The following is a 27,241-nucleotide window of genomic DNA, read 5'->3' as shown; positions in this document are numbered from 1 at the left end:
GAGTTGTGATTACTGCTCTAAAATAAGTTATTTTTAAATGTCTGGGTAAAAAACAAAAACTTCTTTCCTTTGAACAAATTTTTAGAAACAATTAAACAATTAATCATTGACTTCTGCTATCTTCATTAGCTTCGAAAACATAGATTTCTTTACAACTTAAAAAGGCCTCTTTGGATATATTTTCTGCTGGAGATACTATCCTCCTAAAAAACACGTAACAAAAAAACACGTAACAAAAAAGCTTACATCTACCTTAGGAATGGTATAACAGACAATTTTTGCAGTTTTAAAACATTGACTTTTCCAAACCTTGGTATACCTTTAAAACGATTATTGCCCATGCCTAGAGCTTATAGTGTATCTCCAGACAGTTGAATTCCTACAGTATGTGTTGGAATGTATGTCAAATGACCTACTTACCTACCAATCCACTAGGAAACATGATGAAAGGGAATGAATGATTGCACACAGGTAAGAACAGGCGGTGACTAAACCAAAATGACAACACAGTGTAAATTAGGGTCAAAACAGACAATATATCTCAACAAAACTGAACAAATGGGGATATTAACGCAGAATCAATCAATCAATCAATCAATCAATCAATCAATCAATCAATCAATCAATCAATCAATCATTAAGCACAGAAACCAATACCAAATCAAGCTGACAAAGACTGACAAACTGCTGGCAGACAAAAAATATATAGCAAGCTTGAATGATCTGATTGGCTGAGACCAGGACCAAGTTGTAACTCAGAAACTAATCAGCATAATACAGTGTCAGGATTGGTTGTATCAAGTGTAGGTGAACCTGCCAATCGGGAACAGCAGTAGAGAAAAACAAGGAAGTGATCTGGGCTGATAGAAAGTCTGACCATTTGCTTTTACATTCAGAGTCACAGTTCTCTGTTGATGACAGTTTGACGAAATCTGCCACAATATTCTTAACCTCTCCACTTATAATCTAAGTTTGCTATGAGGGATTGATGCACAAAAAAGCCCCGTCCCCTACGCAATATTCAGTTTTAATAGGAAGTACATCAACATACTGAAACAAGGTACACTTTTCCCCTTAAAGGCACATTTTTTGTCCATGCAAGGAAATTTCTGGAAATTTAACATGATCTCATGGCAATTCATAACTTTTTGATTTATTGGCTTATTTGTATGAATTCATGCAATCTCATTCATGCAATTTAGTACGCTTTGCTTCCCCCCAATAACTATTGGGTTTATGGGAGGGTTTTGGTGCCATACGCCTTTTTTAAAATTGTGCGTTTTCATATAACTTAACTTTCATGAATTCGTACAAATTAGCCACTAAACTGACAAAATGGAAAATAGTTGTTATCTTGTGAGATGAGGGTTATTAAATGTAATTATGTGTAGAGTTTGGTGATACAAAATGGTGGTAATGTGGCATTATAGTGGTATATTATCATATACGGCAAATCACCAACAACTGTGAACAGTTGTGAATCTTTTAATTAACATAAGAATACTATTTCTTATGTTTTATTTTGGCTGCCACGGTGGCACAGTGGGCCGCACAATTTCCTCACAGCAAGAAGGTCGCTGGTTCGAGCCCTGGCTCGGTCACGTGGCATTTCTGTGTGGAGTTTGCATGTTCTTCCCGTGTTCACGTGGGTTTCCTCCGGGTGCTCCGGTTTCCCCCACAGTCCAAAGACATGTGCTAAATTGTCCATAGTGTATGTGTGTGAATGAGAGTGTATGTGTGTTCCCCAGTGTCAGTTGCCTAACTATTTATTCCATCACCAAGAAATGAAAAAAAAAAAAAAAAAAACATACCATAAATTCAAAAAACAAACAAAAACATGCATTGATATTGATGTAGCTGTTGTCTGTAAAATTATTAAATATAACATTATTAACAATATATCAATATATCAGTATATTTTCAGATCAATGATGTGAAATTGCCTTTATTCTATTCTTGGTTTCATTTTAAAAGTTGTCTTTTATTAAGATTACACTTTTTTAACTATAGTTAGAGAGTAATGCTGTTGTTGGAGCATAAACAACATCTGCAAAGTTATAATACTCAAAAATCCAATGCAGAAAAATATATTTCCTTATACAGCATTAGCTTTTTAAAGCCTAGATCAAATGTCAGGTAAAGATTACAATGAGTGTCTTTCTGGGTTTGTGACATCACAAATCCAAAATCTACATAAACCCACCTTTTTATGGTCATATTGTTGAGTTTTGATTTAATTATTGTAGGACCTGCCATTTCATTCAAATGAGAATAAATATATTAAAAAAGAAAACAAACTATTCATTTAAAAAGCAAACACATCATTGTCTGTTCCATGAAACCAACATACAAATGTATGCCTCAGCATAAGCATAAAATATGTTTCCCCTTCGGGGGGAACTTCAGCACTATAAGTGGATTTGATTTGTAAAATCCACGCATTGGGAGGATTCGGATCAGAAGCCGCTTGTCTGGAGAGTATTGAACGGGCCAATGAATGAAATAATTGGCAGCGTAAGCTTGCGCAGGTGTGCGACATCTGCAATTATCTCAGCATATAAGCACACCTGAAGCCAGCAGACGCCATCCTTTTCGCTTCAGATCCTTTCTGAGTGAGTCGATGAGGGTTCCTCTTGCTGATCAGCACTTCAGAGCGAACGAGTGTGTCTCCCGGTCCAGAGTGGGTCTTCGCGGTGGCAGACGGTCGAGCTGGGTTACTCCCTTGCCTGCGGTTCTTTGGGTCCGGTCCTCCAGAGCGGTGCGTATAGTTGCAAACTTTCCTAAAAGAGCAACACAGTCGTGCAGCACGTCCTTTTCAGGATGGCGCTCCGACTGTGCGTTTCTGGATGCGGGGGTTTCCTGGCTCCGGATGATGGACACGATCACTGCATTGCATGTTTGGGGGTCCAGCATGTTAATGCGGTGCTCGCGGGCGGTTCATGTCGTCATTGCGATGCCATGACCGTTGCACAGCTAAGATCGCGGCTAACTTTCGCAAGAGAGCGAGCCACCCCAGTTGCCTCCTGTTCTAAAAAAGCAGCGGGCGCTCGGGCAGATCTGAGGGTTTCAGCGGGAGATAATCCGCCGCCCACGGGCTCGCGGACCTCTCGCTCCTCACGGCGCTCCATCCAAGCTTCGGGTGGTGAGAGTGATCCGTCTAACCAGATGGTAGCTCTCACACTCGCTGACACCGGAGATCAGATGTCCTCCGCGGCATCGGAGGGTGGGCTTTCACTGTCCGACGAAGATCCGGACCCGCTCGCCCCCTCCGGGCAGGTGAGCGCTGTCAAATCGGATCCTGAAGCGGACATGTTAGCCGTGCTTTCCCGGGCAGCTTCGGCCGTGGGGTTGGAGATGGTTTATCCCCCAGCTCCGCGGCCGGACCGACTAGATGGGTGCTACGTAGAGGACCAGAAGGCGAAGCCTTCGAAGCCTCTCGTCCCCTTCTTCCCGGAAGTGCACAGTAGGCTCACGCAGTCTTGGAGGGCACCTTTCTCTGCCCGTGCTGCGTGTGCCTCCGCCCTCACCGCCCTTGACGGCGGAGCTGCCAGGGGGTATGAGGCGATCCCGTCAGTGGAGCGCGCTATCGCGGTCAATCTTTGTCCGCGCGGCGCCTCTACGTGGCGGGGTTTGCCCCGCCTCCCGTCCAAAGCCTGTAGGTTGTCTGCCTCCCTCGGAGCCAGAGCTTATAAGGCTGCGGGCCAGGCTGCTTCTGCTTTGCACGCGATGGCCACCTACCAGCGCTACCAAGCGCAGGCGCTGGCCGAGCTGCACGAGGGCGGGTCCAACCCAAGCTTATTACATGAGCTGCGCACCGCGACCGACTATGCTCTTCGGACTACTAAGTCCGCCGCGTGTGCGCTGGGGAGGACGATGTCCACACTTGTGGTTCAGGAACGCCACCTCTGGCTAAACCTGGCCGATATGCGCGACGTTGACAAAGTTCGCTTTCTTGACTCGCCCATATCCCAGGCTGGCCTGTTCGGCGACACCGTCGGTGAATTCACCCAGGAATTCAAGGCGGTGAAAGAGCAGTCGGATGCGATGGGCAATGTCATCTATCGGCGTGGCCGTAAGCCCGCTCCGCCCGCCGAGCCATCCACCTCCGCTGTTCCTCGCCGAGGGCGCCCGTCAACGAGTGCTGCCCCGCCCCCGCCTGCGCCTCCGGCCAAGCGGGCGTGGCGTTCACCTCGAAAGCAGGCAGCCCCTCCTGCCCAGGGCGCCGTTAAGTCCGGTAAACGGACCGCGAAGCGTCCCTGAGACAGGCCATCCAGAGAAGAGGAAACTTGCTCTTTCCCCGCTGGAGGGCGGGGCCCCGATAACAACGGTACTTTTCAGTGCCACCAAAACATCAGTAAAAGAGCACTTTTTCCCTTCCCCGGATGTGACTGCACGAGTTCTGCCAGTCCGGGACGCGCTGCCTTCCGGCTCGCAGACTCTACGTGCTGCGCCAGTGGCTCACGAGCGCTGGGGGGACGGTCTCCCTTCCCTCAGCCCTCCAGCCCCCTCTCCGGAGTCAGGGTGCGGAGCCAGAGCGAATAGCTCTCCTCCAGCTCTTCCGCGGGACCCTCGTGCTTCCCGGATCAGCACACCCACTCCGCGCTGCCCCACCGCTGGTACGTCAGCGATTGTAGCGATGACTCCATTAGCGAGGGCTCTGCCTGCCTGGTTAGCGCGGGCCAGCCCCTCGCGATGGCTCATACGCACAATCAGACTCGGTTACGCGATTCAGTTCGCGAAACGGCCCCCCAAGTTTACGGGCGTGTATTTCTCCAGGGTCAACCCCCTGTCCGCCCCTGTCTTGCGAGAGGAGATTGCTGCCCTCCTGGCGAAGGGTGCAATCGAGCCGGTTCCTCCAGCCGAGATGGAGAGTGGGTTTTACAGCCCATACTTCATCGTACCCAAAAAGAGCGGTGGGTCACGGCCAATCCTAGATCTGCACGTTTTGAACCGCTGTCTGCACAGGCTGCCGTTCAGAATGCTCACGCAGAGGCGCATTCTCCAATGCGTTCGTCCTCGGGATTGGTTTGCAGCCATAGACCTGAAGGACGCGTATTTCCATGTCTCCATTCTTCCACGCCACCGCCAATTTCTGCGGTTTGCGTTCGAGGGTCGAGCGTGGCAGTACAAGGTCCTCCCCTTCGGGCTCTCTCTGTCTCCGCGGGTCTTCACCAAACTCGCGGAGGGTGCCCTAGCGCCCCTTCGGCTCGCGGGCATTCGCATACTCAATTATCTCGACGACTGGCTGATTTTAGCCCACTCGCGGGAGCAATTGATTATGCACAGGGACAAGGTGCTTCGGCATCTCCGCCTACTGGGGCTTCAGGTCAACCGAGAAAAGAGCAAACTCGCCCCCGTGCAGAGGATTTCTTTTCTCGGGATGGAGCTGGACTCGATCACCATGGTAGCGCACCTCTCCGAGGAACGCGCTCGCCTGTTGCTGAACTGTCTGAGGGAGCTCGACAGCAAACTAGTGGTCCCACTGAAGTTCTTTCAGAGGCTCCTGGGGCATATGGCATCCGCAGCCGCCGTCACGCCGCTCGGGTTGCTCCATATGAGACCACTTCAGCACTGGCTTCACGATCGGGTCCCCGGACGCGCATGGCACGCGGGCACACACCGGGTCTCGGTTACTGCGCTGTGTCGCCGCGCCCTCAGCCCTTGGAACGACCCCTCGTTCCTACAGGCCGGTGTGCCTCTAGGACAGGCGTCCAGCCATGTTGTTGTTTCAACAGACGCTTCCAACACGGGTTGGGGGGCCGTGTGTCACGGGCATGCGGCTGCGGGCCTCTGGAAGGGTGCCCAGCTGCATTGGCATATCAATCGCCTAGAGCTGTTGGCAGTGTTCCTCGCTCTCCACCGCTTTTTACCGGTGCTGGAGCGGCAACACGTGCTGGTCAGGACGGACAGTATGGCGGCGGCGGCGTATATCAACCGCATGGGGGGTATGCGCTCTCGCCGCATGTCTCAGCTCGCCCGCCGTCTGCTCCTCTGGAGTCACCCGCGGCTGAAATCGCTGCGCGCCATTCACGTCCCAGGCACGCTCAATCGTGCAGCCGATGCGCTCTCACGACAGCTGTTACGTCCTGGAGAATGGAGACTCCACCCCGAGTCTGTTCAGCTGATATGGGCGCGATTCGGGGAGGCCCAGATCGATCTGTTTGCTTCCCCCGAGAACGCTCACTGCCAGTTGTTTTTTTCCCTGACCGAGGGCTCTCTCGGCACGGATGCACTGGCCCACAGCTGGCCTCGGGGCATGCGCAAGTATGCGTTTCCCCCAGTGAGCCTGCTCGCGCAGTTTCTGTGCAAGGTCAGGGAGGACGAGGAACAGGTTCTGCTAGTTGCGCCCCTTTGGCCCAACCGGACCTGGATATCAGAGCTCTCACTCCTCGCGACGGCCCTCCCCTGGCGGATCCCTTTGAGAGAGGACCTACTCTCTCAGGGACAGGGCACCATCTGGCACCCTCGCCCCGATCTTTGGAACCTCCACGTGTGGTCCCTAGACGCGAGGAAGACTTAGGTAACCTACCGACTGCGGTGGTTAATACCATCACTCAGGCTAGAGCCCCCTCCACGAGGCGCGCCTACGCCCTGAAGTGGAGTCTATTCACTGAATGGTGCGTCTCTCGCAGAGAAGACCCCCGAAATTGCCAGATTAGTGTTGTGCTCTCTTTCCTTCAAGAGAAGTTGGACAGCAGGCTGTCGCCCTCCACTCTCAAGGTTTACGTGGCCGCCATCTCCGCTTATCATAGCGCGGTAGCTGGCAGCACCGTTGGAAAGCATAACCTGGTCATCCAGTTCCTTAGGGGTGCTAGGCGAATTAATCCATCTCGCCCCCCTCTCATGCCCTCTTGGGATCTCGCCCTCGTTCTCACGAGTCTGCGATCCGATCCCTTTGAGCCACTCGAATCAGTATCTCTAAGATTTCTGTCCCTGAAGACAGCTCTGCTGGTTGCGTTGGCCTCCATCAAGAGGGTCGGGGACCTGGAGGCATTTTCGGTCAGTGACTCGTGCCTGGAATTCGGGCCGGATTACTCTCACGTCATCCTGAGACCCCGCCCCGGTTATGTGCCCAAGGTTCCTACCACCCCCTTTAGAGATCAGGTAGTGAACCTGCAAGCGCTGCCCCCGGAGGAGGCAGACCCAGCCCTTTCTTTACTTTGTCTAGTTCGCGCTCTGCGCATTTATGTGGACCGTACTCAGAATTTTAGATCATCTGAGCAGCTCTTTGTCTGTTATGGCGGTCGGCAGCAGGGAAGTGCCGTATCAAAACAAAGATTATCCCACTGGATTGTGGATGCCATTTCACTCGCTTATTCGAGTCGAGGTCAGCCGTGTCCCCCGGGAGTTCGTGCACACTCCACTCGGAGCGTTGCATCCTCTTGGGCGCGTGCACGCGACGCCTCTCTAACAGACATCTGTAGAGCTGCGGGCTGGGCGACACCCAACACATTTGCAAGGTTTTACAATCTGCGAGTGGAGCCGGTTTCCTCAAGGGTATTAGGTAACCCTTTGGTGATTGAGGAGACAACTCGGTAGGGTGTTGAAACACGCTTGCTGCGCCATTCTCCCTAACACGGATGTACGTGCGCCTTTTTTCTCTGTCAGTAAAGTTCCCCGTCAGGTGAGCCCTGCAGATTCCTCTGTGGCCCCCAGCACTGACTCAGCGGAGGAGTCACTTGCTGGCCCACTACGTTGTAGGTCTGCCCGCTGGTCAGCCCGCGTTTTGGGTATAGGTGCCTGCTATGCGTGATCCCCACTAGGCGATCCCATATGCTTATTCCGCCACGGTTAAGTCCCCCCCCTGGGCGGACCCGTGTCTTCCCTCTCCGCTAACCACTCTTTTGCTATGCGTACTCCCCCTTTTTAGGGCTAGTCCATATGTAAATTCTGCCATCTATCCCCCCCTTGGGTAACGGATGGCCTCCGCAGCGTCCTCCCTATCGGGATTGCACGCTTCCCAACGTACTGTCGTATTTCCTAGAATTATCTAGATGCTCACGACTTCCCAAAAAATATATCTAAATCCGTAAAACTTCTGTTGAAGTAGGATAAATTAGGGCCAGGGACACGTTGGAGGACCGCGCCCCCCATGATGTGGGTGCGTCACGCTTGCTTGACTATCTCCTCATCGGGGGTGTTGGTAAGGTGCAGTCATTATGGCGCTTTCAATGGGCTCCCAATGCGTGGATTTTACAAATCAAATCCACTTATAGTGCTGAAGTTCCCCCCGAAGGGGAACGTTCGAGGTTACTAAAGTAACCCTTCGTTCCCCGAGGAGGGGAACGGAAGCACTATACTCCGTCGCCATAATGACTGTCCCTTAGCTGTTTGAAAGTCTCTTCAGCTTAAAAGGATGGCGTCTGCTGGCTTCAGGTGTGCTTATATGCTGAGATAATTGCAGATGTCGCACACCTGCGCAAGCTTACGCTGCCAATTAATTCATTCATTGGCCCGTTCAATACTCTCCAGACAAGCGGCTTCTGATCCGAATCCTCCCAATGCGTGGATTTTACAAATCAAATCCACTTATAGTGCTTCCGTTCCCCTCCTCGGGGAACGAAGGGTTACTTTAGTAACCTCGAACGTTCTCCAGGTAGGTTTTGTTGCAAGTTTCAGATGAAAAATCCACTAGAGGGTGCTGTCTTTATTTTTGTGAATCTGAAATATGTTAATTGGGGTATCTTTTGTTACATATTTCAGATACACGTCCATGTCCATGAGTAAGTAGGACTTGCCGTATAGATCACTGACTTAGACCCTTTCACAAATTTAATCAATAGTGTTTTCGAATGAAAGCATGAGACAAAAGATCACTGCGACCATCCCAAATGCTCTGCATCACAAGTGTTCAAAGTGAGCCTCTAAGCAAACCACACCAGGAAAGCTGTCGACATTAAGATAGACAGGTTAGGCAAACAGATTGTATTGCAAATCATAGACACATTGACACAAATATAAACTAAGTTGTTTTGTGGTATTTGTTTGGTGTTGTGCAATAAATGGCACAAAAGAATCCTTTATTCATCAACAATATATCCATGTGTGAATATCATTAATGTAAAAATGAACAAAAAGTACCTAGAAATTGCAGTCAAATGTTTGTTGAAGTACATTTTTGAGGATTCACAAAAAATGTAGGCTGAAGCACATATTTCCAATGAGCCTGTGTTGCAGCAAACCCAAGGCACAGGTCACTCTTATGATAACCATCTTCACCAATAGTCTCCACCCACCAGATGCGCAACTCGTTTGTTTCAGTCTTTATATAAAGCAACAAGTGACCTGAACCCTCCTCCATGACCTTTCCTCCAGCACAAACACCCCAATGGTCATGACCCCCAATATCAGGGGCCCAGGCAGAGGCATGTGGGGCCCACGCGTCTCTCTCCCTCTCTCTGTGTTTGCTCTTTTGTCTGAATGATCGCGTGGCAACCACAGGTGCCGTTCCCTTGAGACACTGCGGAGGTTAATGATCTGGACGGCCAGGCAGGAATAAAATAAATCACTTCCAGTTCAGAGTGGGCATAAATCTTTACTCGCGCGCCCATTTGCAGCAGCTCACGCCACCAGTTGCTAATGATTGCATTTTTTTTTCGTATGTGCTTTGCCGTTGATTGCTGAGGGGGGAGGAAGAAGCTTCCTTCTCTCTCTTGCTCTCTTTGTCTTGCTCAGCGTAATTGATTTTGAGTCCTTATGGAGACATTCCAGTTGATTGGGGTTTATATGTTTGCGTAAAGGGTTCATTCTAAGTGACAGTTATGTCACTTTAGATGGGCTGGCTGTGGAGACACTAAACAGACCAGTGCACCGAATAGGAAGCAGTGTTTCTTTTTTGGCGTGGTCAGCAGTGGCGGCCTAGTATGGGGGCTTCAGCAAAATAAAAATAAAAAAGTGCTAATTTAGTTCAAGTTCATTGTTGTGAAAAAGAATATTTTATTTATTGGAATAAATTTAATAAATGAACATGATAAATCAAAGCTCATAACTTTTTAAAATGTTATATGAATGAGGTCAGAGATGTACTAAACACTATTGTATAGCACACTTTACACTTATGTGATGTGTTAAATATTTAAAAAGACCTATTATGCAAATATCACTTCATAAGGGGTTTAAACAGTTTTTTGGCAACAATGTGTGAATATAAACAGCTTCTAATGCTAAAACTGTCAACATTTTATTTTTTATAATCACACTTGATAAAAACAGTCTGCAGAAACACTTTGATTGACATTCTGCCTTTGGCTATGTCATCAGATGGGGAAAGTCCTGCCCATTAGTGATGATCTCACCCTCATTAGCATAGGACGTTAGTCTTGTTTTTGAATCTGCCACTATTCTGACACACAGGTATTTGTAGCTCCTCCCTCTTTTAAAAGAGGGCTGGGAGCACAAAATCATTTGAATTTAAAATGGCAGCCAAAATGGCACAATTAGGAGCAAAACAGAAAAGTAGCAGTTTCAAAGAGTTATAAAAGATTATTTGTCTGGTATTTTGAGCTGAAACATCACATACACACTGAAGGCACATCAGAGACCTATTGTAAATCTTGTAAAAAAAAGGACACACTAGGTCCTCTTAAACAATCAACATCAGACTTAAATTAAAATCCTTATGCAAATGTCTGGAAATTAAATTTTAAAAGGTTATTTCAGTGAAAAGCCATACATTGATTTATACTTTATTTTTAGTATAAACTATATACAATGGCCTGTGTTTGTTTTCAAAAATCAAATTTAAGAGTATTTTACTGTAAAATGTTAGATCGGTTACAGATATTCACACACAGTTAATGTAGTAATGTAGTTTTTCTGTCTTGAAAGCACAATGATATTTTACAATTTATACTTTCTTTGTTTACACTGAGTAATCATCATCTTAGAATTAAAAGGTTTTACCTTTTTATTCATTTCAATGTTTATTTTTTAGCTCTTTAAATTTTTTTTGTGAGCCAGTCAGCATTTTGAATGCATACTAGCTGACCAATAAGGAGCATTTCAGAGACCAAGATGAATGATATTAAGTCTTTGTTTAAACTCATGCGATTAACATGCTGTATAATGTGTTGAAGCATATCATTTTGAACTAAAAGATGAAGCGCTTATTCACTTAAACTTCTGTGGAAATGATCTACATACGTATATTTAAATGCATAGCATACACACAAGAAAAGTGTGAACATGATAATTTGGAAGCATTGTATGGCACTGAGATGAAATCTATGAAAATTATGGTTAGTATGGGGTGTGATGAGATCTCAGGCTATGAGATCTTGCGAGACTAAATCAGGAAGAGATTTCTCTTTGAGGGGAAAAGTTGTCTTGTGAGTTGTAATGTTATGATAAAGCGTGAGGGTGAATTTAGCACTGAAGATTGGATGCAGGATTGGATTTGAACTGCACGTAAAGTGCTTTGCACACACCTGGCAACCCGGGCTGCCTAGGTGTTGTGCGTCACTCGTTTGCTTTGGCGTGTTTGACATTTTTCCACTTTTTCACTGAAGTTTAAAGGTTGCCGCGTCTAAAAGCAATGGCTGCTACAACTGCCACCACACAAATTAACCATGGTTCATAACCATGCGATGCAATAGCACTTTAGATATGCTTAAAATCATAATTGTCATGAACACAAATTAAATAAATACATGTGAAGTATTCTTGTTTTAGTCGCAATATTGAAGTGCAGTACAGACATGTTAACACCGCAATCAAACTATTACCGTCGTGTAGGACTTTTAGCTGCATTTTGCGACAGGATAAGCCATATACACACAGCTGTTTGACACTATTCTGTGCACCTACTGAGTCAGTAAAGGACCACTAAGGCACACATCTCCTTTGAGTGCGCCCACACACACAGTGAACTCCTGGAGACTCAACACACCTGCCATCATCATCATCACCAAACACACGTTTATGCTGTCTGGAAAAAAATTTAAGTTTTCTTTTAATTCTGGGTGCGGTATGAGACTGTTGAGTAAGTGTCTCGTTGGTGAACACAGCATTGTTGGATAGTTGCATAGAAATATTTTTAATATTTTAAATGAGAGAAACTTTTAATTATTAGCAGTGAAACATTTTTCAATGCTTATTAAACTGTGAAACTACTTTTTAAAACAACTACTTTAAATGTCTTAAAAGCAATTCAATTTATTAGGCCTTAAAGGTCAATTAGCCAACTGATGTGGCCTTAATTACCGCAATAAACATTACCATGTTATTTCAGATGTATTGATCTCTAGAGAGAAATTACAGTATTACATTGGCTGATTACTGTTTCTCTGAAGAGCATCTTAAGTCTTAACTAATAAAATACATTAGCAAATATATTCAACTGGTAACACAACTATCTTTGGTACAACCATAGACTGTAAAATATATGGACATAGTTTCCGTGATGTCACACATAGGTTTCTGAACACTGCAAAAGAAGCCACAAGTAGGCGCGGCCAACCGTTGCCATTTTGTTTGAGTGTCATCGCACCCACGGCAGGATATCAAACAAGGGCAAAGAGGCCGAGAGTGAACGGCGCTACAGACACCTGCTGGCATTTTGCTTGGACCTGGCAAAAGCTGCAGTTACATTAGAGTTTAAGCATGCGATATTCTGTCGTGCGGCACTGCAAAAAGGGGCGAGATTAAACAAGCTTATTAGACATTTTTTACAAGCTAGCGATTGCTTTATGCTTTAAATTTCTGTCCAGAGATGTCATGTTTTGATCCTCGTTTGTTCTCACTGAGTCAAGTGATGCGATTTCACAGGTCAGATTTCACCAAGCTTGAACTTTGCACCGCAGCAACCTGCGAAACTTCGGCGCATGACCCCGCGTTTCCGGTCTGACGCATTCGCGTGTGTATGAATGGAAGTCTATTGGGGAAAAGGGTCAAGGGTGACAGCAGCTTTAGACAGACTCTACTTTGGAAAAACGCTTAATACTTTATTACCTGTGATTCGTTTGTATCTGACCACATGTGCTTGGTTGTACACTATATCAATAAAGTGTTAAGACTCTTAAAAACACTGTTGTAATACATTGAGCCACTAAGCATTGTTCAAATGACGTTTGGGAAATGGAGGCCACGTGAATGGTTTGTGAGCACAATTAAATGCACACAGAATCCTATAAAATCTGATAATTGTAAGAAATAAATCCAAAAGGCAATTGACTGTGTAAAGCCACGTAAAACAACACAAAAATATGATGAATATGCTGAGTTAAGTGGCTAATCTGCCGGAGTCAGCTGAGGTGAAGCGACGGCGACCAGCAAGACCTAGCTGTCACTCAAGTGGCCACGCCCTTAATTATGCAAACTTATTATAACCTAATCTAAAGGAAACTGATGTGTTATAAAAAAATTCACCCCTTCACAGTTGTCATGAAGGGTAATATTAGCTATATGAACCAAAATAGTTCTTTGTTCCAGGCTGTAAACCTTTTTTTCTGCTGTAAAGTTGGCCATTCTAACAGTTGGCTCAATTGAAATTTGCTCTATTATAGAGCCAGGACTAGCGGAATTTCAATGAATTGCAGTTTCAGTTACTTCCGTATTGGCTTCCCAAGGTAGAGCGGGAGGTTGCCGCTTGGGTACAACACAAACTTTATGTTGTAAATCAAATATATAATAGCATAAGTAATTTTTTTTTTTAGCTTTTTGAAGGATTTTGTTTCAGTTAATGTTTTCCAAGACCTTGTTTATTTATTTATTTTATTTATTAATTATTATTATTATTATTATTGTTATTATTTAATGTATTTATTTACTTGTTTGCTTGTTTGTTTGCTTACAAGGTTTCATCTGCGCTCAAAATGTTCTAAAAATCCTTGTAACAATTTGAGAATATTTTGATATTATACATATAGGGTTGGGTGATGGCTCAGTGGTTAACACTGTCGCTTCACAGCAAGAAGGTTGCTGTTTCTAGTCCAGGCTGTGTCAGTTGGCATTACTGTTTGGAGTTTGCATGTTCTCCCCGTGTTCACGTGTCCAAAGATGTGTGCTTTAGGTGAATTGAACTAAATTGGCCTTTGTGTTTCCCAGTACTGGGTTGCAGCTGGAAGGACACCCGTTGTGTAAAACATATGTTGGATAAGTTAGCAGTTCATTCCGCTGTGGGCACCCCTGATGAATAAAGGTACTAAGCCGAAGGAAAATGAATGAAGGAACTTTAGGGTTTTTGTTGTTTTTCATGTATAAAAGACACTTGTTCCCTAAATTACTGATGCTACAGTGAATAGGAGAGCTCAACATCCATAAACTGCTCAAGAATCAAATATAATTTCAAGGTGGTGAAATGTAACATAATTTTTGTATATCTATTGTAACATTAATGTTCTAGAGATAATTAAATTCCTAAATGTGTATTTATACATTTTAAATGATTATTTCAACATTAGTATTTCAGTGTTCTTGATGTGACATTTGTCTTTCTAACACTACACTGCACTAATGACAGAATATAATAGCAATAGTTCATGTACTTCCCCTTCATTGAGTTCAGTGAGAGCTCAGCAGATGCCGGCATCTGAATTGTGACATCAAACTTAATGAACGACCCAATACATCAGAGATCTGTTGAGAGGAGGTGAATGTTTCAAAATGGCCAGCAATTAGGAGGCTTTAACTGTAATTAGTGTGTCCAATTGATTAGTATTGGTGATCAATAGGCTCGCTCAAGAGCAATTAGCAGGAAGACTTTATAGAAAAAGGGATTCACTACTGAACAAGAAGAGAAACATCAGCATATGAAATAAAAAAACAACCAAACAAGTTATTACAAGCTGACCCAAATGGCCTGTCCCAGTATGTCATTGCTTGTCCTTATTTATTTGATGTCATGATCTCTTATCATATGTTGTTTATTTTTTTCAGCTCTTGAAGAGTGGAATATGAACAGATAGTAGAGCTTTAACAATGCATGCTGTCAGAAACTGATAGAAGCACTGAATTTAAACAAGCATCTGTCACACAGCTAATGCATCACACCGATTTATCTTTTCAAATGTATATAGAAGTGCCTTTGCTATTTGGTAGTTTGCAGTGCTTTGCTGTATCATGCTAAATACAGGATGGGTTTTGAATAATATAAGAAAGAAATGTGAAGCAACAGTAACATTCAAGATTCATTAAATAGTTTCATTGTGAAGTTTTATACACTTACAAATAAATGAACTCTTTTTACTATAAATTTGTGTGTAAGTTTTACTAATGAATACAAAACAACTGCAAGTAAAATACTGCATGCATTGTAAAATTTCGATGTGCAAATTATAACATTTTAATTTTCTATAATTTATTATTTTAAATTCTGTATTCACATCTTTAAAAAACACAATGATGAACAATGAATGCCCACTTTTGTTCCTCTTTGTTTTTTCATTTAATTATTTTGAAATTTAATTTAATTTAATAATGTTATTTTATTTTATTTTATTATTTGCTCATAACCTGCTCTTCATACGTTCAATCTGCTGCTTCATACCTTAAACAACAGCAAACTCTCAAAATGTCTGTTTATCGTAACCCAACGCTGGGTAACTTTTTTAATTCAATTTAAATTACAATTTTTAAGTGGTTGGGTTTGACCATATTTTACCCAGCATTTTTGTATGGCTACTATATGATCTTTATATACTTGGGCACATTCCATAAGAATAACCATTGCTTGCACGAGACCTGCTTAAAATATGTAGCAGTTAGCTTTATCTATAGTCTAGCAAATATTTTTACCTTAATTCATGACTAAAACCTCATTATATCACAAAACAAAGCTATTAAGCACTTTGCAGTGATGTATATTGAATTGGGAGTAAAATCTATTATTTATCTTGTAAACTAGATCTGCAAGATTGCATTGTAAAGAGAGTATCATTTGGAAAACCTGGTGTGCACCAAGATCTGAAAAATCCGCTCAAAAGGTTTGCTTTTTAAACATCTGAAGTTATGTATATAAAAAATATATATTCTCTTCCAGATGTAGATGCACACATTATAAGTGCTATTAGGGCATTGTTTTATGGCTCAAACTTAATTGTATCTCTAATCCACCATCATTTGCTTTTCATGTTGTATCTACAAACAGTAATGTCATCAAATACACACGTTTTGATGAATATGAAAATAAATCTAAAGATGATTTAATTCTTCAAGGTCACACAAATAATTTTGCAACAACAGATGTTTTAGATGGTAATTGCAATATTACTACTAAACCTTCAAAGTAATATTATTACAATGCTAGTAACTGAAAATGTAACATTGTTGCTATAAAAAACAATACAAGTAATGCCCTGTTGAATATAACATTACAGAAATTCTTTTTTCTGCAATACAGTAAATTTATATTAATAATGAACTACTATTCAATGTTGTTTATGTTTTTAGCGTTATTATATATATATTTTTTGGTGACCAATATTACATAAACATAAGTCAGAATTATAAGCCCTCCGAATTATTAGCCCTCCTGGATATTGTCCTCAGAATTTATGTTAAACGGAAAAATGTTTTCAACACATTTCTAAACATAATAGTTTGTATTAATTAATCTAATTGCTAAAAACTGATTTGATTTATCTTTACCATGATGACAGTACATATTTTTAAATATATCTTTGAAGCAATTTCTAAAAATTTACTTAACATCTGACAGGGCACATACTATATATGTGTTACAGATTCTATCGAACATTCTGAAAACATATATTCTCTTCCAGATGTAAATGCACACATTATATGCATATGTGTTTGGAGTTTGCATGTTCTCCCCTTAACTCCTCTTAACTAGGTTAACGAGGCAAGTTAGTGTAATTAGGTAAGTCATTGTAAAAGAGTGGTTTGTTTATCTGTAGGCAATTGAAAAAAAATGCTAAAGGAGGTTAATAATATTGACCTTAAATAAGTTTTTATTATTTTATTTTTTTAGTAAACTTCTTTTATTCTTGCCGAAATGAAACAAATAAGACTTTTCTCTTGAAGAAAAAATATTATAGGAAATTCTGTGAAAATTGCCTAAATAAACAGACTTTTGGAAACATTTGATTAAGAAAACAAAAGTCACAGGAAGACTAATTGTTTTGACTTCAACTGTACCTACCAAACGTTGTACCAAAGAATACCTGGAATATTGCTTTAAGAACACGGTGTCTATAAATCTCACATTTCAAGGTGTTATGCACGTCAAAAACACAATAACAATCTCAAACGGGATCTGGCTACTGTTGGGTTGTCTGCGGACTGAACGATGGGATGGTGAGCAAAACAATACCAGTGAATAAAGTCATTAACAGGGCTTAGAACAGTGGCACCAGTATGTTCTCTTTTATCCCCCTGGTGACACAAAAGAGAGAGGGAGAGAGAAGACAGAAAGGAGGAATAACAAAAAGAGAGAAAGAAATGCACAGAGGCTTTTCTTCTCTTTAAAATGCTGCATTAGGTCTTTTCCAGCAGTCAGTTTTGATAGTTCAAAGCCGGCAGTTCAATAAATAGCTGGAACCGGCACATCTCTGTTCTTGCAAAAAGAAATCAATGTTAATCCTATTACCGGCAGTTATCACCTAGCCCAGAAACGGTGGCAAGTAAGAAAAAAAAAACTGAGATGTCAAAGAGGAAAAGGGGGAGAGAGAGAGGAGAGAGAGTGAGAGGGAGAGAAAGAGAGAGAGCAAGTCACCCTTCATTCACTTTCAAACACACTTTTGATAATTTACTTCTGTAGAAGAAGAGATGGGGGGGTGTTGAGGTGTGTGTGTGTGTATGTGTGTGCGACTGTCTGTCTGTGTAAAGAGGGGGTCCGCAGTGACTGATGTATTTACACGTAATGCCGAGATCAGACCTTGCTGCTGTAAGCAGGATGTTTGAGGCACAAAACGTGGCTTTTCTTCGGCCACATTGACTGTGCTCCACAATCCCTTTACCATCTGAGGCCTGATGCGTGACCTTTCACCTCCTCTCTCTGTCCTCGGAATAGTGCTGGGAGAATTTCTGGTGATTGTGTCGTTTGAGAGAGAGAGAGTATACTGCAAACTCTGGAGTGTTTTAGATGCAGAATATGGCGAGAAAATCCATATTGTTGTTTAGGTGTTGAAAGCCTGTTGTATTTGTGGAAATAAGCAAAGATGGTGTAGTTTTAGACTGTGGATGGAAATAATTGTTGATAAAAAGAGTAATTATTACTAGAAATGCTCTGATTGAACGGCTGAAGATTAGTATCAGCCGATAATCACATTTAAGGACTTGGTACTCGCTGATCTGGCCGATCTCTTGAATCGATCGCAAATGTTTGTTTATGCGTTTACAAGCAGAGGAAGATGCATGTGCACACCTGGGTTATACATACTGCAACAACTGCATGTATTTAGGCCTTTTTACATATAAGAATTAAAGGTTCTGTGTTTATAACAATATTACAAGTTCACTAAAACCTGGCTGGAAATATTTGATAAATTAAAACTTAATTTAGTTTTTTTTTTATGTGAATATTAAATAATTTAACTTCTTGAATTTTGCTTATTGCAATAAACAGTAGTTTATAGAGCTACTTCCTTTTAGTAAGTAGTGTATTTATAGATGTGCATTTTAACTTCTTATGCATCAAATATGCGCTCCAAACTTTTTCTTGATCGAGTCGTTGAATTGTTCTTTCATAATTTACAATGTTTCTAAATTGCATTGTTTGTAAATTTTTTTTACCAATTTATCATGTTCTGTAAAGCTGCTTCTGATCATGACATGTTCACACATAAATGGAGATACATGTTTAAAGGATTATATGCAGCATCCTTCATTTATTCTCTTTGGTAAGGAGAGATCTCCGCTTAGAGGGAAATTGTGCTTTAAGCATTTTACAGCTTGAAGCATCAGAAATGGTACTTTGTATTAGCAGATCACCATGACAAGGTATCTGTGCTCTTTGTCAACTGCAAAAATCCTGATCGGTGCATCCATCCATCCATAATTATTGCATTTTACACATACTTTGTAATTACACCTTTATCACATTAATTAACAACTATATGCTTAGGGTTTGATACTGCAGTTAATTACTCCATTTAATCTAGACTTCACCTTTTATTATTGCCAGTAATGTGTAACAAGGATATGTCAATTAATTATTATAAAGTGTTAATATCTAATGAGATGTGCTAATAATTGTAGACAGTAATTACTAGGTTATTTGTGGTCAATGATGCTTGCTAAATGGTCAACATCAAAACACAATTTTGACAATTAATTGTTTGAACAAAAATTGTATTTTAAATGCATTTTAAATAATTGTATTCATAATTGATGAATCACAGCATCTACAGTATGAAAAGTCAATGTTTATTTTGAGATCTGGAAATTATTGTATTTAATGGAGCTAATGTTTTCAGTTTTTCTGTATGCATTCCATATATCTTGTTACTAATAAAAAATAGGCACTTTGTTTAACTTATTATGAATTTTAAGTTTTGAGTAGAGCCAAACAAAATCTGCAAACATTTTTGCTATTTTGTTAAAATAGAGAATAACTAAACTAAATAACTAAAACCTTGATATTCATTCATTCATTTTCTTTTCAGCTTAGTCCCTTTATAAATCTGTGGTTGCCACAGCGGAATACACCACCAACTTATCCAGCATATATGTTTTATGCAGCAGATGCCTTTCAGCTGCTACCCATCTCTGGTAAAATGATCCATGCACTCATTCATACTCATACACATACAGTTAAAGTCAGAATTATTAGCCCCCTTGTATTTTTAGCTACCTGTTTATTTTTTTCTCCAATTTCTGTTTAACGAAAAGAAGGTTTTTTTCAGCACATTTCTAAGCATAATAGTTTTAAAAACAAATTTTTAATAACTGATTTATTTTATCTTTGCTATGATGACAGTTCTATACAGCTTAAAGTGACATTTGAAGGCTTAACTAGGTTAATTAGTGTATTTATGCAGGTTAGGGTAATTAGGCAAGTTATTGTATAATGATGGTTTGATCTGTAGACTATCGGAAAAAAAATTGCTTAAAGGTGCTAATCATTTTGTCCTTAAAAAATTTTAAAGTTTAAAAAATTTTAAAATGTTTTTATTCTAGCTGAAATAAAATATAAAATACTTTCCCCAGAATAAATTATTATCAGACAAACTGTGAAAATTTCCTTGCCCTGTTAAACATAATTTGGGAAATATTTAAAAAAGAAAACAAAATTGAAAGGGGGGTTAATAATTCTGACTTCAACTGTACATTTAAATCTTTATAGTTGGCCACAATGTTCAGCCCAAACTTGTTTAACCAATATGTCAGTCACAAGCTTGTCTGGGAAACTCAAAATCATTTAAAATCTAATACAATATAGCATTATTCCATATGGTTAAAGGTATGTTTTCATTTTTACATAATGAAATGACAAGTTACCCAGTATGGCACTCACAAATTATTCCGATAATTTGCACTGAGCATCATCAAATAAAATATTTGAAATGATTCAATCAAATGTTGGATCATTCAGAATGCACAAAAAAAGCTTACAAAAACTAAACGCATAAAAGAAGAGGAAAAAAAGCAAACAAAACCGACGCAGTCTTGTTCAGAAGTGCATTTCTCTTGTGAACAGAGCAGCAGTCTAGATTAGAGCTAATCATTGTCAGCAGGATGCAGAAGTGGGCCTTCTCACTGACGGATTAGCCCTGCCGCTGTTGTTGTTCCTATTGTTATTGTCAGAAAAATATAATTACTGCCGAATCTCATCAAAGCAAGAACAGCCTTCTCAGAGTTGCTGCCCTATTTCATCTGGAATAATAAAAAAACGCAGTAGAGTAAGAGAAGAAAACTAACCTGAATGTGCTTTTGTGGAAACAACCGATTAAAGCACAAAAAGGATCTTGCTATGAAAACAGGCCCTTGCTCTATTATTTTTTTTCTGAGCTTTTGTTTTCACATTTTCCTATTAGTTTTCAGACCCCCTCTTCCTTAAAAACAGCTGACATCAAGTTTTCACCTTGACTTGACTGACTGTATATATATTTATTTCCTGTGTCATGAAAATGCGGGTGACCCCATTCCAGTCCGGCCCGTTTGATATTCCTGCAATAAATTAGATGGCAACAGAGGTGCTTTAACATGTAAAATAGCGGTGACATGCTAAATAATGAGCCATGCTAGTATTACAGAGCTCCAGCTTGGGCACCCAGGGGTATTCCCGAGTCTCGGAACAGACCAAAGGGGGTGAGGGGGGACCAGGAATATACAGAGGTACGGCGCTGAATATGGAAATGGCATTAATAGACCTCATGCCCAAAGCTAGATTAGAGTGTGTCAACCTCAGTGGCCTGAACGCTCTGTGTTTAGGTCTACCAACAACATAAAGAGAGCGAATTATTTATTGAGGAAATTGCTCTCTTTTTTTTATTGGTCCCCGATGAATGTCCGGGCCCATTCTGCGAGTGTTATTCTTCCGTTTTGATTCCATTTATTCTCCGCCAGATAAACTGCCTATCAAAATGAGGGGGGCCTTATTTTGAAGGAGCAGGGTCATCAGTGTTGCTGCTTGTATTCGTCGCCCATCAGCGCTCATGATCTGTTCCTTTTTTCAACATCTGATTTATCACCACCACTAGCGTCTGGTTTTAGATGGTCATAACCTGGTGAACCGCAGGAACGGTTTGTAGGTTATGAGCCGCCGTTGTCCTTCAAGTGACACAGCACTGTTCTATTTCAATCAAGAGATTCTGTGTAAACACTAAATACACATTTGATCTCCGGAAACTTTATGAGGTCAAATGACATTGTGCGAATAGGCTGTGAATCAGCACCTGAAGATGCCTCCCAGCTGTGGAATATTATAAAACCCACTGACGGTAAACTCATAATCACACATTTTAACGGTCAGTTTGCTGTTGGATGAAACATTTGGGATGATTTGATGTTGTGTTGAGACTTTGAACTGACAAGATTGATAGACGAGAGCCAATGAGTTTGTTTTTTTCCACCCTGTTGTGTGAAGGATAAAGAATTGCCTCTTTTTCTCATTTCTCCTCCTTTTGGCCATTTTTTCCCCCTCGACTTTAATGCTGTCCGCTGACTGCTGTACTATAATAGCCGGGATGTTTTATGTACGTGCAGCAGCAGGATTAAATTTTTAATGGCTCCATTGGTACTTGTCCCGGGTCATAAAAAAGTGCTGCAATAACGCAAGAAAAGGTTATTGCGAACGCATATGTGTTCTTCCTTTTAGAGAGAACCGTCAAACGATTAGTCTGTGATCACATTGTGACTGTATATATCTTAAATTTGGTAAATTATTATTTTTTTATTTAGGGGTAGCTAAATGACACATAAAGTAAAATAAATATATAAATGAAGAAGAGTCTGTTGGAGAGTGGCGTGAGGAACGGCGGCTGATTGTTCGCTAACATTATGCACACTGTTTGAGTCTAAATAACCCTGTGAGCGCATCGTAAACTGTCCCTCTCGCGTGGCAGGAGCGTGAGACGGAGGCGCCCCCCTCGTAAACAACTCTGTCATTTTAAGTAAGCGTGGGCCTGCTTACCAGGCACCTTTCGCTCGGCAAGCCGCACCTAATTTAGCAGCCTTTAAATCTTTTGCCGTCGTTGTCGTGAGAAACGCCTGGTTGCAAATGTCTTTTATTGAATGCTGACTCTGTGGTATTACAGGCTTGCAGATATGCCTGCTGTAATATGTCCCGAGCTTTATCTTGTAATGGTAAAAGTGTATTAATTTTAGTGGACTTTCAGAGAGGAGCGTGCGAAGGGACGAGTTTGACACTGTTTGGGATTGGGGCCGCTCGACACACACTTCAAACACATTTTTCACGCGGGGATCCAGCGAGACAGCTGAAGACCCTCATGCATTTCTTAGATACCCTAAGCACAGATTTATCAAAATCTATCTGGAGAAAAGGTGTATCTCAGTAATAACTACTTTCCCCCAAAAAAGTGCACCAAAAGTGAGGTTTTGTTGAGCGTCTCTGCTGTTGGTTTGGCTGCACAAGAGAGGATTATATGAGAATACTTGTATCAGGAATTTCTAATAGAGGAATTCAGAATTTATTATTACCTCCCTCGTATAGTAAAGCTGAGGAATACACTTCAAAAGCATTTTCAGAAGTATATTTATATTCCAGTTGAGGATAAATGCTTCTTTTTAAGATTGTATGTGTTACTTGTCACTTTTACACTTGTTTAGTCTCTGGCCTCATGAAGCAAGTGTTGTGTGAGTGCCCATGATAAAGAGGAATCTTTTGAAAGTGCTGTTTAAAATACATATGCCAAGTTCTCTGAAATGCACATACTGTAGCATTCATGCTGGTTTCATGTGGTTTTGAAAAACTTTCAAATCGTTTTCTGAGAAGTTTGAATGTAATAGAAAATGCAATGTTGGGTCAAATACGTTTAATGGTTTAAAAATGCATACAAATTTCCTAAAACATTTTTTCGGGCATAAACACCGAATGACATTTTACAATATGAAGTAGGCCATATGATATTTTTAGCAATGAGACACGGTGAGAAAAGAGCTACGCACTTAATATTATTATTTTTTTTTTGGTTGTACTACATGACTGACTTACAAAGCAATGTTTGAGTAACACTTATTTTTAAATAGAATGTAATTAATAGAGGTGTATCTGTTCTCAAAAATTATGGTTTGGTTCGATACGATACAGTGGTGTCACGGTTCAGGATGTTTTCGATACAGCAAAAAAAGAAAAAAGCCAGAGGATTTTTAAAAGTATGATCTTGTTTTTTTTTACTTTTACTTTAAACAGTGATAGAGCTATACTTCCGGGGTTTCTGCTAAGCAGCAAATAAAACAAATCCTTCTTTATACTCAAAACCAAAAAGCTGCTCATAAAAAATAAATATAACATTGTAGTAGTTAAACAAATAAAAAGAAAAGAACAATTTAGTTTTTTACTCAGTTTCAATCTATTTTAAGTATTTTTTATATTTCCAGAAAGATGAGTGTCCATCTTTTCTTCAGATTGATGTCACCTGCCATTTTAGTGGATCTGAAAGCAGGAATTATCTGATTGAAATGGGCTTATGAATAAATAATGTAATGGGGCTGTATTACATCGAACATTTTCTTAAAACCTAAAATTTCCACTATACTCACAGTGAAGTTAGCTTACTGCAAAAGGAACTCAAAACCCTCCCTCGCACCCCACCCATCCAACATTGATCAAAATATTTATGGAAGGTTCATAAAAAGTACAAATAAAATGCATACAGTACATGAATAACATTAATAATCAAAATATGGCAATGACTGGGACAAAAATTCTAAATTGATAAAAGGTGACAACGAAACCAAAAGAGACATTCTAAAATAATGATAAGATAATTATGAAATAAATAATGAAATAAAAAATTAATTAACATACAGTAGTCTTGTAAAAATCTATCAGTTTAGTCTATCTTCAAAAATAATATAAATAATTCCCAAATCTTGTTAAAAATGGACAATTTGTCACGTAGAGTGAATCTCAGGTCTTGTAACATATTTCCATGTTCTCTAGCCCACATTTCAAAGGTGGGGACAACATCAGATTTCCACATTTATAAAAAAAAAAAAAAAAAAAAAAAAATTAACTGTCCTCTGCTCCTAAAAGTCCAATACCAGTACACTTCAGAAAGAAATTGAAATATATTTTTTCAGAATGTAGGTTACTCCATGACCCGAAGATCGAAACAGAGTTCCTGTTGACTCATTGAACTTATTACAACATGAAGAGATTGTTGAGAATGTTTTATGGAGTTTTGATTTAAAATAATTGAAACAATGTCATTGTCAATAAAGAAATAAATCAATGAATAAATAAATATTGTTATACAAAGTTTTTGAGATATTAAAATATGCACTAAAACTAAGCATATTTATACTGTATAAACATGCTACTTACGGTTCTCTTTAAAAACAATGTCCCATTATGCTCATCACATCCTATCATCATTATCATATACAGTGCTCAGCATAATTGAGTACACCCCGTTTTAAAAATGAATATTTTTATCCATTTCTCAGTGAAAATAGGCAATGTATTTTGGTCCATTTTAACAAAACAGAATTATTAAACAGGTATATTTATCAAAATAATATTTTAGTCACCAAACATATTTAGAAAATGAAAGATAATAAAATTAAATTAAATCAAAATATAGCAAAACAAAATTACAACCTACAAAATTTCAACAAATGTAAAAAAAAATAAATAAATATTTGCTTCTCCTAATTTTCCCTCTTTGTTAAATTTGTATTTAATATCTTTCTATAGCATATGAATTTGGATGTTTAGTTTTTGGACCGTAATCATAAGTAATTTTGTTAGACAAGTTCCAGATTTGGCTTCAGTACTGACTAGTCTATTGTATATGCTAAAAAATAATATCATATAGCTTTCTATTAAAAATATGAATTTAAAAGATTTTTGAGGGGTGTTCTTATATATGATGAGCACTGTATGCTTTACTTTGACATTTTTGAGTAAATACCCTTAAATAAAAAATAAATAAATAAATAAAATATATTTTAAGATAATTTTAAGTGTTTAATAATATTAACAAATTATTATTAATTATTAATTAATAAAATATATTTCAAGAAATGTAGAAGTCGATTGATTGATTGATTGATTGATTGATTGATTGATTGATTAATTGATTGAGGAATTGCTTCTGAATGTTAAACAATATTACATTTTTAAAAATTGCAACAAATATATTAGCATCTTTGGGATTCAAAACATAAAAACAGTTGAAGTTAAATGACTTAAATATATAAGTAATTTTTATACATTTTTAAAGACTTTTATACATTTTTAGCTCTTTGACCCACACACACACACACACGCACACGCACACGCACACACACACACACACACACACACACACACACACACACACACACACATAAGGGCAGATTTTTTAACTGTTGTATGTTCACCTCATTTGGCCTTGAAGCAGATTATGTGTATTTGGTAGTTGTAAGTGTATTGGTAGTTGTTGAACCTCCTCTGCTCTCGCTGTGGCCCTACACAAATACTCCAGCCTCACAAGCTACTCAAGGGGCTTTAATAAAGGTGCGCTGCGACAAACTCACACCGAGGACAAGCGTACTCTGAAAGATACGGTGGAGTCCTGCAGAAACGTGAACTGTGGCGCATCGGTGTAGCGGCTGCAGTTTCGAGAGCACAAAACGGCGGGTGTTTTTATCAAGCCAAGGGCCTGGACCACCGGAGGCTCCTGTGATGGAGGAAAATCAGCGGTCACAAACAGTCACAATGCCTCCCCTCTCTCATCTTTTTCTCCCTCTCGCTCTCTCTCTGTCACTGACTTCCACTCTCCTGTCCCTATGTTTATCAGGTTTTGGGGGCACTGTATTTTGATGTCAATAAGCAATTTTTCTTGCCTGGTCTCCAGCCTGACCCCTTTAATCCATCAATATATTATTAGAGATAAAGTTTTGTGGACGCCTGCTGCAGTCACAAGATAAATGACATCTCTGAAGTCACGCATTAAAGACTAGATTAAGGCCCTGTGACTGTGTCTTCAGCGCTCATCTGTGCGCCTCTGTCCAACCTATCACACTAAGTGACAAGAAAGAAAAATAATGAACTGAGGCAGAAAAAGCAAAGAGATATTTCTTACACACACTCAGTCTCGCGCTCACACACACACACATGGCTACGTCTGTCTTCAGCTGGGATTAGGGTGCATTAGAGGAGAGCTGTAGAAGAGGAGAGAAAAATGGAGGGAGAGAAAAAAGAAAGCAAGGGAGTGACTGAAAAGGGTCCTCCTTCTGTTTTGGGGGGTTTTCTGTGGCCCGACCGTGAGGAAAGGTTGGGCAGCTTTTCTTTTTTTCTACCCCTTCCTCTGTATTCCTCTGTCAAGCGGTGAAATGAATCACAGATTTCAAAAATGAAAAGAAAAGATTAAATTAGACTCTTTTTTAGGTTTATGGCTTGATCTTTCGTCATATCTTTAGAGTAAATTTGTTTGTGAAGACATCCAGTGGATTGTGGGTGACAGTCCTGGCAGCGAACTACAGCGTTTTGTAAACATTACATTGGTTTTAAAAGGCGTTCAAAAGACTTCTGAGCTCGATAATCTTCAGAGGTAATGATACTGAGAAAAATGAACCGCCTTGCATCATTTATATGCAATTTATGCTGCTTTAGTGTTCTGTAAACCTAAATATATGACACATAATCTCAGAACAATTTAGGAATTGTATTGCC

General features: G+C 40.4%; 1 protein-coding gene across 1 annotated transcript in view; it reads right to left on the bottom strand.

The window, feature by feature from the left end:
* Positions 1-27,241, bottom strand: part of LOC141386270 (uncharacterized) — a 354,962-nt gene that overhangs the window by 56,493 nt on the left and 271,228 nt on the right. Inside the window, exon 2 of the mRNA XM_073954096.1 lies at positions 2,439-2,567. The gene's annotated coding sequence lies outside the window, so the exon portion shown is untranslated. The remainder of the gene's footprint in view (positions 1-2,438; positions 2,568-27,241) is intronic.

The sequence above is a fragment of the Danio rerio genome, chromosome 6, assembly GCF_049306965.1.
Source record: "Danio rerio strain Tuebingen ecotype United States chromosome 6, GRCz12tu, whole genome shotgun sequence".
Taxonomy (NCBI): domain Eukaryota; kingdom Metazoa; phylum Chordata; class Actinopteri; order Cypriniformes; family Danionidae; genus Danio; species Danio rerio.
Note: the sequence above shows the minus strand (reverse complement) of the source record. Positions and strands in the feature narration are given on the sequence as shown.